The sequence below is a fragment of the Alligator sinensis genome, unplaced genomic scaffold, assembly GCF_000455745.1.
Source record: "Alligator sinensis unplaced genomic scaffold, ASM45574v1 scaffold1201_1, whole genome shotgun sequence".
Taxonomy (NCBI): domain Eukaryota; kingdom Metazoa; phylum Chordata; order Crocodylia; family Alligatoridae; genus Alligator; species Alligator sinensis.
In genome coordinates, this window is record NW_005842690.1 from 789,341 (window position 1) to 800,812 (window position 11,472).

At 48.1% G+C, this 11,472-nt stretch overlaps 1 long non-coding RNA gene across 1 annotated transcript in view; it reads right to left on the reverse strand.

The window, feature by feature from the left end:
* The window catches only part of LOC102367900, a 93,095-nt gene that overhangs the window by 42,957 nt on the left and 38,666 nt on the right, over positions 1-11,472 (reverse strand). The window lies entirely within an intron of this gene.

Consider the following 11,472-nt stretch of genomic DNA (forward strand, 5'->3'; position numbering starts at 1 on the left):
AACAGAAGTTCAGTGCACATAAACCACTTTTAAAATGGCCAGAACTAGTTTAAGATAAACCTGTATGGATGTATAAGTATCAGACTTAACTGATTTAGGTTAAATCAGTTTATTGAATTTCTGTCCCAGATCCCCTTCAGATTCAGGCTGTCTACTCTACTGAGCAGGCAGGCAGGCTGCAGTCTTTGATTGGGATCACTGTCCCGATTCAAATCGGCCAAATCAGAATTTGAAGATTCGATGCTGATTCAGAGAATCAGCAATTTGTCCATAGACATAGCTTTAAATGCTTTTTCTACATACCTCAAGGTATGAGGCATGGCTTGTAAATGCTGAGATGTTGGGGTGGATGGAGCGTCCCACAGGAGCATGGAGGGGCTCCGTGCATGCTCGGTGGTGGACCTGGAAGAGGAACTGAAGTACTTCTGGTCTGCTTCCAGGTCCGCTGCCAAGCACACCAGGAGGCCCCCCAACACCCCTCCCACCGGCCCAGCAATTGGCTATGGGGGGACCCTGGATGCCCCCCCAGATCCAGGAGGCACCAGTCTGCAAGCCGGGGGCCTGGGGTGGGGTGGGGGGGTCCTCTGCACGAGCCGCAGCGGATCTGGAAGTGGACTGCAAGTGCTTCTGGTCCACTTCTGGGTCTGCTGCCGAGCACACTGCCCCCCCCCCCCCCCCCCCAGCCCGGCCCCCCCCCCCCCATGGGATGCTCCATTTCTCCCAGCATCACAGCATTCATGAGCTGCCTGGTACCTTCAGGTATATAGAAAAAACATTTCAAGCTGTGTCTATGTCCAAATCATTGAATCTCTCCGAATCGATTTGGAGGGTTCCAATTTAATTTGGAGAGATAAAAGGGTCTCCTGATTCAATTCAGATTCAGAGATTCGGCCGCCAAATTGGGCCAAATCTCTGCCGAATTGAATCAGCAACTGAAGCTTCACACAGCCCTGCTGTCAGCCATGCTCCTTGCTGCCCATACCACCCCAATGTGTGGGAGGGTGATTATCCACTGCAGAAAGGTAAGAAACAGGGACTAAAATGGCAGAGGCAAGGGAAGGCAGAGTTAAAGCAGCAGAGCTGGAAGCTGGCTTGAGGAAGGATTGAACATAGACACAAGAAGAGGAGAAAGTTCAAGGGAAGAAAGGAATTTTGGAGCAGGGAAGAGGGAGGTAGACATCAGAAGAAAGATTTTTTTGACTGGAGGCTTCTCAGGAGAGAGACACTACCTCTGACTATACAATACCTGGTTCACTGGGTTCCCAGTTCAACAGGCACTCTGGGTGCTGTCTCGGGTAAATATTTTATAGGAATATTCGGAAAAGAATATAGGAAGACAGCATTGAGGTATTAAGTGTTGCAGAACCTGGTGCATAAGCTTTCAATAGTCTGTCTTACAAGGCTGATTGGGGTGAGCTGTAGTGGTCAGCTGCTTGGTAAGGAGGAAAGGGAGGGTGACAAACTTGGGAGAATGAAGTGAATATTCCAAAACCTATAGAAAGAGAAACTAGCACTCCACAGTAAAAGAAAGGCATACACTCATCCCGAACACCATGGAAAATGTGTGCCCTGTTGCACTTTGGCTGTGTTAATTTATGTAGGCATGCTTTGGAGAGACATTAAATTAAGTTTCATGCTACTTAGTCACAATCTTCTTGCTTACACCCTTTCCCACTACCCCAGTAAGGTGCTGGATCTGCTCCTTCTGGGTGTTCTGCAGGCTGAATGGATGAACAAATAAATAAAGTTTACATACAACAGGGAAAGGTAGAAACAAATTTTCCTTGCCCAATTAAAAAATGTAGCAGTTTTACAAATTGAGTGATGCTCGACCTGGGCAAGCCAGCTGGTTTGAAGTTACAGCCAAGCTGGAGCAAAACAAGCCAAAAAATATAAGTCAAGACAGGGAACCTGACTAAATAGATGGGGTAGGAACAAGAAAATACATAATTGATTTGTGAGGTTACTATGACCTCCAGGAGCTAATGCCAGATTATTCTTGCTGGCTTGAACTCTAACGTTCTTTTTGGCTCACACCTGCATGTGCACACAGAGCTGAGCCTGAGCTAGGCATTAGGTGTGAGCCTGGCCTGGGCAGTCATTGGAAGACTGGGACCAGCTGTTTTCATTCCATAGGCCTAAGCTTCTGAAAAATGACTGAACAGAGACAAACTTTAACATGGAGGGTCCTAATCAGATCCCTTCTTACCTTGTCAGCCACTTGGTTTTACTAAGAGCCTGTTGACTGCTGTAATAATTAATTTCCAGTTCTGTTTTTTATGACTCTCAAGTGGAAAAGAATAAAATTGGTCTGGCATTAGTACAAAGGCTCCTACTTACTCTGTTTTTTGCAGACAACACAAGATTTGAGAAGCATTAGATGTACTAGAAATACCTGTCTGTCTGAACAGGTCTTTGTTCCAGTGGTGGGTTGGAGCTAGCTGCTATCTAGGGCCATGCAAAGCTTCGGTTCGCGCTTCAATTTGGAGAAGATCTGAATCAGAATCAAATCACTAGAAGCTTAAAACTTTCCGAGTTGATTCGGAAAAAATTCAGCGATTCAGAGGGCAGTCTTTAGGGGGAAACAAAAACTTAGAAGAGGGACGGGGAGCAGGGGGGGAAGGACTAATACCTCTAGCTGGCCAGTGAGTGTGATTTGCCTCTGACTGCCCTTCCAATCACAGCGTCTGACCAGATCAAAGAAGAACACAACACACCATATATATAGGTATTAATAATCAATGATCAATCAGACCACAGTCAACAAATCACACAGCACTCACAAACAAAAGAACTTGTCACTGACAGCCTGCCACACATTCAGAATCAGAACAAGACCAGATCGAAGAATACAACAGTAATACAAACACCACACACAATCAATCAGACCAGTCAACAAATCACATGGCACTCATGAACAGAAGAACTTGCCACTGACAGCCTGCCACACATTCAGATTCAGAACAAGACCAGATTGAAGAAGAACACAACACACACACATGTTTTCCAGCACACGAAACATTAATATGATGTGTGCTGGAAAGGCAGGTGCCAGGTCTTCTGGCAGGGGAGGGAGAAGGGCTAGAGGGGATAGAGGGAGACCTAGAGCTGCAAATTCCACCCCCCCCACAAAGATGCATCCTCTTCCCAATCTTCTGCTGCTGCCAGTGGAAGCAAGGAGCTAGGTGCAGTACCTGAGGTCCCTGAACCTGCAGCACCTCCCCTAACTCCAGAAATACCCACCAGCAGCAGAATGACAGTCTCCTCCACCCCAATGTCATCTCCCAGTGTGAGCCTCCCAGTGCCAGAGAAGGAGCTGGAACTGGAACCAGGGGACCTGAGCGCCCTGGCTCAAGCAATTCTGGGGTCTGAGGGGGAATCAGAGTTTGTGCTCCACACACCCCTCAAAGTTCCCCTAGACCCAGGTCTCCTTCGGAAAGCAGCACCTCAGAGGAGGTTGAGGTTGTGGAGGCAAGCGGCTTAGCTGAGGTAGCTCCTCCTGCTGTTGCACCTCAGCCTGCTGAGAAGGGGGATAAGGCAGCATCCTCACCCTCAACCCAGAAGCGGGTGAGTAGCGTAGCGTGGGAGAATTTTGAGCTGGCAGATGATCCCAGGTTTGTCATTTGCCAGCACTGCTGAAGGCTGATCAGCCGGGGCAAGGAGGTGAAACACTTTACCACCACAGAGATGCTGCTGCATTTCAGGAGGCAACACCTCCTTGCCCTTCTTCCTGCTCTGCCTGGCACCAGTGTGAGCATGCTCAAAGGGAAGTCCCCCACTCTCTCCAAAGCCCCCGTTCCCCCAAAGCAGAGGCAGGCCACACTGGAGCCGCGGGGGAAAGCTGCAGACAGAGGGGGGTGCATTCCCAAGGTGAGCGAGATCACCCAGAGCACTGGGGAGATGCTTTCTGTTGATGGCCAGCCATTCTCCCTAGTTGAACGGCCAGGGTTCAGGCGGCTTATGGCGCTTGTGGCCCCATCCTACCAAGTGCCTGCGTACACCACCTTTAGCAGGACAGTGGTGCCCTCCGTGTATGAGGCATGCAGGGAGTACTTGAGGGAGGAGCTGCGCAAGGCAGGGCCGCAGGTAGCCTTGCACTTCACCTCGGACATCTGGAGCAGCCAGGGTAGAGATTATGCCTACCTCTCCCTCACAGGCCACTGGTATGATCAGTCAGGCCATCGGTGGGCTCTCCTCCAAACTGAGGTGCTGGATAAGTCCCACACGGCAAGGGAGATCATGGTGGCCATGAACCACATGGTGCAGGGGTGGCTTGTTGAGAAGGCCGAGCTCACCCGTGGGTTTCTGGTCGCCGACAGTGGGGCCAATATGTTCAAGGCTGTCCGTGATGCCATTTCATTGATTCCCCATTATACTCTATGACCAAATCTTCAAATCTCTCCAAATTGGCTCCGAATCTTCCAAAGCTTTAAAGAGGTTCTTAGTTGGGTCCTTTAGTTGGCTATTGGTCAATTTGCAATTTGAGCAATTCTGAGAGTTGCTTTAATTAAAGTGCCACAGTGTCTCAAGTATTAGCATCCCCATACTTCAAAATAGTGGTGGAGGTACTTGAACTAAAACTCGTTCAACGAGCTTTAGTTAAAGTGCTCCCACTATCATTTTGAAGTGTGGGGAGGCTAATACATGAGATGCAGAGGCTGGATGGAGCCGCATTACTTACCACGCTCCAGCACACTCCGACGTCCTGCATGTCTGCAGGCACCCTAGGACAGTGGCCTGACTTATAGGGAGTTTTCCCTTTGCCTTCTATGGACTCTGGATCAGGGCTTTTCAGAATTAGCCCAAGGTTGCATTGGTTTGGTTCTGGGTTTAGATGTCAAGGGTCTCAAATAGAAGCATGTCCTGACCAGGTGCTGATCATATAGAAAATGAATGTTGAAAATATTATTGTGACTTCTGTGGTGATTATTTTACTTGAAGAAAAATTAGTAGTGGTACAAATTATACCTGTGACAGATTTTTTGGTTTTATAATTATACCTCTACAAATGCACAATCTCGTTTGGCTTTGGCTATTAATATAGCTTTATTGTTTGTTTTTCTTCATGCACATTGTCTGCAATTACTTTATCTGAGCACAGAGCCCTGGGTGTTGTTGTTGTTTTGCAACAGCAAAAGGGTGGGGGGGAGGGCACTGGATTCAAATAGGTATACAATCTGATTCCTAAGAAACTCGCTGTTTTGTTGAGTGGTTTGTATTACATCACTTTAAAAAAACATTTTATCAGGGAGCAGGGTTGAAGGAGAGACAGACAGAGCTTATTGGCTTATTTTTTATTCACAGTGGAGTCCAAACATTTCTTCGTCTGCTCTAACCATTAAGGAATGATGCTAACAACTGAAAATAATTCTTTGTTTATTTTGCCATGGGCTTGAGCTGCACCTCTGAAGTCAGTCATTAGTTGTTTTACCATTGACTTCAGTGGAAGTAGGGTCAGGGTTTATATGATAATGGGATATTAAAGCATGCTCATACTCCAGTTCTCAGCTGGTCTTTTATGAGTACTGAGTACAGGTCCCAGCAGTACACTCCCCCATCCGTTCTTTCGCTGACTGGTTACAGGCAAAGAGTGGGACCTGACCACAGGTGAGAAAGTGGACAAGCATATGCCACCAAACGTAGGGCTGATGACGCATGAAGGGGAGAAACAGGAAGCTGTCCATGAGTTCCAAAATACCTATGACCCTTGATTCTCTGTGCTTCAATGTGTACAGTACAAAGAACAAGACAGTAAATTTGTACTACAGCATATTTATTAGACAGAAGGAAGGGCTGGGTGACACCATATAGACTAATTGGTTCAGAGAGGTATACATTTTCTCAGACAACAACCGACTTTGCCACTATGTGGCATCCCCTTCATGAGAAGTTCCACAGTTTAGCAGAGAAAATTAGGAATGGCCACAGTTGACAGCTTTGCTTCACTGACTCAGTGGAACCAAAGGCCAAAGGAAACAGAATTTCTTGGGGCCACGAACACCCTCAGGGGCTGAGGACCAATGCAGACTTTACCACCTTCTACTGGAAGTGCAAGATGCATTTCTTTGACCTTACCTCAGAGGCATAACTTGAAATATTGGCAACTCGGGTGGTGCAGAGGGCACCACAGTTGTGGTGGTGGCATGGACTGGTGCCAGTTCAGTGCAAGCTCCCCAAACAGGGGCTGTTGCACTGGTGGTGCTGGAGTGTGTTCCCTGGGGGTTACCATTCTGGTATTCCAGGGGTGATGCCTTGCTGCCCCCATGTCAAAGATACACTACTGTCTTGCCCCATAAATTCAAATCAGCATGTGTGTGTTGTTCTGTGTTCATTGTGTGTTGTTCTGTGTTTGGTGCTCTCCCTTATTTCAAGTGGTTCGTTGATCTGATTTCCCATTCACTTGGTCTGGTATACTACAGGTGTAACTCTGTTAACTTCAGTGGAACTCAACCTGCACAAAACTGTGGTAAGAATTGCATTTGTATACAAACTGGGGAGGAAAGAACATGCTAGCGCATGCATATATATAGAAACAGAGATCTGAGGCAGTGGTGACGTGCAGGGGGCACACAGGGGTGCACATGCAACCCCTGAGAGCACTGGTGCACCCCCTGACAGCCAGCGCTCCCTGCTTAGGCAATGGGCAGGAGGGGCAGGTGGGAGCATTGGTGCCCCACCTGTGAGCATGGCCCGGGGAGTGGGGGCGGCAGAAGAAGCACCACTAGCGCTTCTGGGAGTGCCGCTTGTGCTTCCCGGTCAGTGCAATTGGCGGGGGGGGCGAGATGCCTCTTGGTCAGCAAGATTGGCCACAGGGGGACCTCCCACCCCCCGGTCACTGACTGGCCCCCTCCCCTGACTCAGGTGGCACCAGTCACCCATGAACTGAGGGGAAGATTTTGATCTTTGAATCTGAGCAGAGAGAGGTTCTTCTGTTTGTGGATCTCCACTCTGCCAACTGGAAAGTGAAGATCAGCTGTATCCATAGAAGTGTTTCCAGCCAGCCTCTCCATCCTCTTCTACCTTGCCCGGGACTGTCTGTGGTCTGATGATCCACAGATTAAGAAAATAGGGAATTGAAGGGAGTAACTGAATGCAGTTAGAGATAAAAGAAAGTTTAATGCAACCAGATGATGTTGCTTTCCCCTGAAATCGACTCTCTCTCAAAGAGAGGTATTCTGTTATCCCATAATGACTTTGATAACCTGAAGATCCATAGTGTGTATGGATCAGATTTTTCCTTTATTCCACAGGAAGAGAGTTTGCCCTTAGCAGAAGAAGCTCCTTGAAAAGAGCCTGGGACCATTTCTTAGTTTCTATATGAGTACATTCAGGCAGTACCTTGTTACTGCATTTCTGTACAGCTCATCTGAAGAACTTACTCTATCCCAACATCTCTTAATCTAAAAGTGTGAATAATAATACCCCTGCACAGATATGGAGAAAAAAGAGCATATATTAAAATCCTAAAATATCCAGGGGGGGAGATTTTATCTTCTGGTTCATGGAAAGATGTCTCTAGTCTGGTTCCAATAAAGGAGTAACTTAAAAGGCAGAAAAATAAGCAGTACATCAGCTCTCACTTTAGTGTGTAAACTTTGGAACGGCCACCTGTCAGATCCCTGGTGGAAACCAGCATTTTGTTTGGCATCTGGCTGATTGCCATGATGAAATGTTGAAGTGTTTGGAAACGTGTGGGACATTCTTCAAAAGGCATCGTTCCCCTCCCCCTTCTCCAAATAATTACATCTCGAATGTGCTGGCTTGCAGTTCTGAAAGGATAAGGTACAACTGAAGGATTCTTTCAGACACACTCGCTAATGGCTGGGGGAGGGATTTCTTATGCTATTTGTTTTTGCTTTCCCCACACATGAAATGCAAAATAGATCACCTCAATATCACCTTATGGCTGTTCAACCACAGGAGCTACTAACTGATGTCCTGGGGTTTGTTCTCAATTATATTCATAGATTTCATAGACATTAGGGCTGGAAGGGACCTCGGAAGATCATCAAGTCCAGCCCCCTGCCCAAAGTGATCTGAAGTAATTCCAGATATATCCAACATAATTTCAGTGAGGTAATGTAACTGTTCCAGTATGAAAATGGTGCGTAAGTCTGATTCTGATCTTTTTTTTCACTATTACCCACACATTTCATAGGGACATGAGATTGAAAAGGGTCAGTTATAGGACCATCAAGTCCAGGTCTCTGGTAATCATAGGCAACTGTCTAACAGACTTTAAATCCAAATGGGTTAGCAAGAGCAATCCAGTCGTTGAAGTTACTCCAGACTTCAGTAGTTCACAGAGCTGCTCAAGGTCTGCTGGCAGAATTTAGCCAGACAGTTCATTAACTGGGTGATGTCACTGTAAAAGATAAGAATTTCTCTGAAGTTTGCTGGGTGGCAGGCATGCTTTGTTTGGATAATTCATTCTGACCATTTTCCCTAGCACTGCTTTTTTGTTTCAGGGAACTGCTGCAAGCAAGTTGCTTCATGATTTTGGACTTTTAATGAATGCAAAGCTTCAGATTAACACCATCTGTGGTTTGAAGATAAAAAAGATGACATTGATAGCAGTGATCAACTCGCCTCCCCCCAATGTTTCTTCTGAGTAGATTTGCAGTGAGCCAATTCCTGTTGTATCATACATGTACAGCAAAGCCAGCGGGAACCATGTTCCCCCACCCCTATTCTGTCACAACATAAGACTCAAGCAACATAGAAAAATAATTTTTGTTTTTTCTCTTATGTTTGTATCTGAACTTTAGGCCCATTAAGAATGCTGGAATAGACAGGCTCAGGACCTGTAACCCTCTCTTATCCACAAAACACAGAATGGTCCTTCTCCATTATACTCTATCACTGGCAGAGCCGACCCAAACAGGGTGTGGGGCCCGGGGCAAATCAGCTCTGGCCCCACTCTAATGCCACAGGTCCCGGACCAAAAGAAGCTGCCGCTGCCATTGGGGGGGGGGGGGGGGGGGGGGGGGGGGGCTGGAGATGGAGCCACCACTCTGCCCAGCTGCTGCTCCACTCAGCTGAGCGGGGCCCAGGGCAGTCGCCCCGATTCACTCCCCACCAGGACGGCCCTACCTACCAGACTGCTTCAGTTGTTCCCTGGAGGCAACCAGCCACTGGTTATACCACTTCTAGAGGTGAGATATTATAGAGTAGATTCTACAGGCCCAATTCTGCATCATTAAGATCAAGGCACCTTGCTCTCCCTCTCTCTCCAGCACTTGCTACACATACTGGGCATAACAGATGCTTGACACATATACAACTGAGCCTTAATGAAGTGGATGCCTCTAGAGATATCTAGGATTATGTTAAAGCCAAATCAAGAACAAAATCAAGACTACATTTATACATGTTCTTGAGTAACTTTAAGTGTTTTGGGGGTGGTGTACCAGGGATCAAGGGACCCTGATGCTTTAAGAGAGAGACGTGCAGCTTAGCAGAGGCAAACAGCACCGTAAAAGGACCAGGCTGCAGGCAGAAGGAGGTGCTAGTTGATTTAGATAATTAGTAGTGCCTGAGCCCTGTTAGGAGGGAGTCAGATCAGGCGAACAGAAGGGCGAGAAGAAAGGAGCTATATAAGTCTGAACCTGGAACTAGAGCACTAGTTTTCAACCTTTTTTTAGACTCAAGGTGCCCCTTGGAAATACCAGCTCTTAGTTTTCACTCATTTTTGACTACAGAAAAATAATAGAGAACTTTTTCTGTTGCAGAGAACTCAGGAAAACCATAAAAGGTCAGAATGTTTTTGACACTATGGATTCCTGTTTGAAATCTCTGGGTTTATCTTGTGAATCACATTTGCATACCCAACAGTATTAACATTTCATGGCACCCTGGTTACCCTGGTTGAGAATCACTGGACTAGAGGCTGAGGATAGGAGCTCCTGTCAGAATAAGCTGCTAGAGAGGAGGATGCAGATCTAGAAAGGCACCCTGAAGATTGGGAGGGAGCTGGCTGATTGGGTTTAGAGCTTTGTGGTTTTGTATAGATCCAAGGTGGAGGTTTAAGGTTTGAGTTGGAGATGAGCTGGTTTGTGTTTGTTTTGGTTTGACCTTGATTTGGCAGCGGCTTAAGGGGAGGAGGAGGCCATGGAAGGGTGCTAACAAGGTACTGTATTGGGGTTTATATCAAGGGAGAGCCCTGAAAGGACCAGGGGTCCAGGGAGCTGAAGCCAAAAGGGAGCCAGGAGCTCATGGATTTTTGTGGATAGGAGAAGCTCTGCAAGGCCAAAAGGCCTGTGTGAGTTGAAGCCCAGGAGAGGCAAGAGAGCTTGATAACCTGACCTCTTGGAGTTACTAGGAACAATGGCCACAAACTGACAGAGTGCAGATTTAGGCTGGACATCAGGAAGAACGTCTTTATGGTAAGGGTTGCCAGAATCTGGAATGGGCTTCCAAGGGAGGTGGTGCTCTTCTCTACCTTGGGGGTCTTTTAAAAGGAGGCTAGTCAACATGCATCTGGTTGGGGTCATCTAACCCCAGCCCTCTTTCCTGCCCATGGCAGGGGGTCGGACTTGATGATCTACTGAGGTCTCTTTGACCCAAACATATATGAATCTATGAAGCTCAGACAGGGTCAGGGGCCCGGGGAATTGAAGCATGGCTGAGGCCAGCGGCAAAGAATATGATTTGTGAGGCATGGGTGTGGCTGACAGTCATAATTAGTGCCAGTGAGGCCCAGAATGTTTTTAGATAGTGGAATAGGTCCCATGGTGCAAGTAGGACCAGGGGTCCAGCTAAGTGAGTTCAGTGATGCTGAATGCAGCACCATTAGGCTTACTCTAGGACAGTACTTCTCAACCTTTTCTTGAGCATGACCCCATTTCCCCAGCATGGCCTGTCACTCCCAACCCATAGCCTCCCCCCCGGTGCCCTTCACTCCCCACCCCAGCCCTGCTGGTACCCCTCACTCAGGACCTGCAGCCCCATGTCTCAGCTCTCAGCTGCCAAGGCTATGGGACTAGGGCCAGAGCCCACAGCCCTGTCTTACCCAGCAGCACCTAAGCCCTGGCTGCCACCAGAGCAGAGCATGGACCCTAGCTCCTCCATACCCTGCCCCCTCCCCTTGCTGCCCACTCTGGGCTTGGGGTTCCCTACCCTGCTGCCCTCTCCCTGGGGCCTCCATGTCAGAATGGGGTGAAGAGGCTCAGTACTGCTGCTGGGAGCCCTACGCTGGCCATGCCACTAAGATGAGGTGCCCCCTGCCCACCCAGCAGCAATGGCAGTGGTGACATGGAGTTGTGCACCCCACTGCTGCTGGGTGGGCAGGGGGAACCTTGCCATGGTGATGGGTCTAGCATGGGGTTCCTGGCAGTGTCACTGAGACTCCCTACCCTGCTTTGATGTGGAGGCTCCAGGGGAAGGGCAGCAGGGTGGTGAGCCCTAAGTCCACAGTGGGCACCCCACATCTGCCCCTATCCTACACAGAAATCTGGAGGGCATGTGCCCCCC